Source organism: Canis lupus, chromosome X, assembly GCF_048164855.1.
Source record: "Canis lupus baileyi chromosome X, mCanLup2.hap1, whole genome shotgun sequence".
Lineage (NCBI taxonomy): Eukaryota > Metazoa > Chordata > Mammalia > Carnivora > Canidae > Canis > Canis lupus.
In genome coordinates, this window is record NC_132876.1 from 89372072 (window position 1) to 89373726 (window position 1655).

Genomic DNA, 1655 nt, shown 5'->3' on the forward strand with positions numbered 1-1655 from the left:
TTTGCCAGCACGCAAGCAGGGGGAGCAGCAGGCAAAGACAGAAGTAGGCCCCCAATGAGCAGGGAGCCCCTGCCTGACACGGGACTTGATCTTAGGATCTTGGACCCATGACCTGACCCGAAGGCAGACGCTTAACGGACTGAGCCACCCAGGTGCCTCTCCACTTCATTCTTCACTTAAAAAAACATTTCAATATAAACACTCTAGAGTTAAATCAGTTTCCCTACTATATACATTATTACTCTTCTTCTCAGCCTCACATTGATTTTTTTTTTTTAAAGATCTTATTTATTCGTGAGAGTCACAGAAAGAGGCAGAGACACAGGCAGAGGGAGAAGCAGGTTCCATACAGGGAGCCCCATGTGGGACTCGATCCCGGGACTCCAGGACTACACCCTGGGCTGAAGGCTGTGCTAAACCGCTGAGCCCCCCAGGCTGCCCTCTGCCTCAGAGTGATTTTTGTAGTGACTATTCCCTATCATACTTCATAGCAGAACAGCAATTAAAAACTTAATGTGAGGACGCCTGGGTGGTTCAGTGGTTGAGCGTCTGCCTTCAGCTCAGGTTGAGATCCTGGAGTCCTAGAATCAAGACCCTCATTGAGCTCCCCGCAGGGAACCTGCTTCTCCCTCTGCCTGGGTCTCTGCCTCTCTCTGTCTCTCATTAATAAATAAATCGTTAAAAAACGTAAATGTGAATTGAATATTGATAAATTATTACTGCTCAAAAGCACTCGAAAATGTTCTCTTGGTTACTCGGCACTGTGCTTTTCTAGAGACATAAACACAACGAGGGGAGGGACATCCTGTAGCCGTTTCTACTGCATTATGGGCAGTAAAGTGCTTTCAACACTGCATACTCCTCTAGCCTGCACTCATTCCAAAATAGTATGATTCTTTTCTCTATCCAAATGGAGTATCTGCTAACCTCACTGTAAGAAGCCTATTTCAAGTGTTTAATGCTGTGTCAATATGTGCTAAACAATAACTCAACATCCAATTTATGTAGCACTTGTGTTATTAGTGACAACTGCTAAACCATGCTTCGCTGGCTATATTAGAAAAGCAAGTTTCTTCACATTTTATTGCAAACCTGAATTTTTAGATTTTGCTTTTTGGTTAAAAAGCTCAACCTTGGGACCAAAGAGAAGGCTAACTGCAACCTTAGAGCTTGATATATATGTATGTTTTTATTTTTTTTTCTGTCAAAACCTGCCACAGGAGACAGTAAGAGCCTGGTATTTAAAACTGACTCATGGGGGGCAGCCCGGGTAGCTCAGCGGTTCAGTGCCGCCTTCAGCCCAGGATGTGATCCTGGGGTCCCAGGATCGAGTCCCACATCAGGCTCCTGGCATGGAGCCTGCTTCTCTCTCTGCCTCTCTCTCTGTGTCTTTCATGAATAAATACATAAAAATCTTAAAAATAAAATAAAAAAAAAAGGACCCATGGAGTTCCTGGGTGGTTCAGTTCAGATCTGCCTTCATCTCAGGTCATGATCTTGCGGTCCTGCAGTCCTGGGGGCCTGGGATTGAGCCCTGGATCTGGCAGGGAACTGGGAGCCTGCTTCTCTCTCTCCCTCTGCTCCTCCCCACTGCTTGTGCTCCTTTTCACTCTCTCTCAAATAAATAAATAGAATCTTTAAAAAAAAAAAAAAAC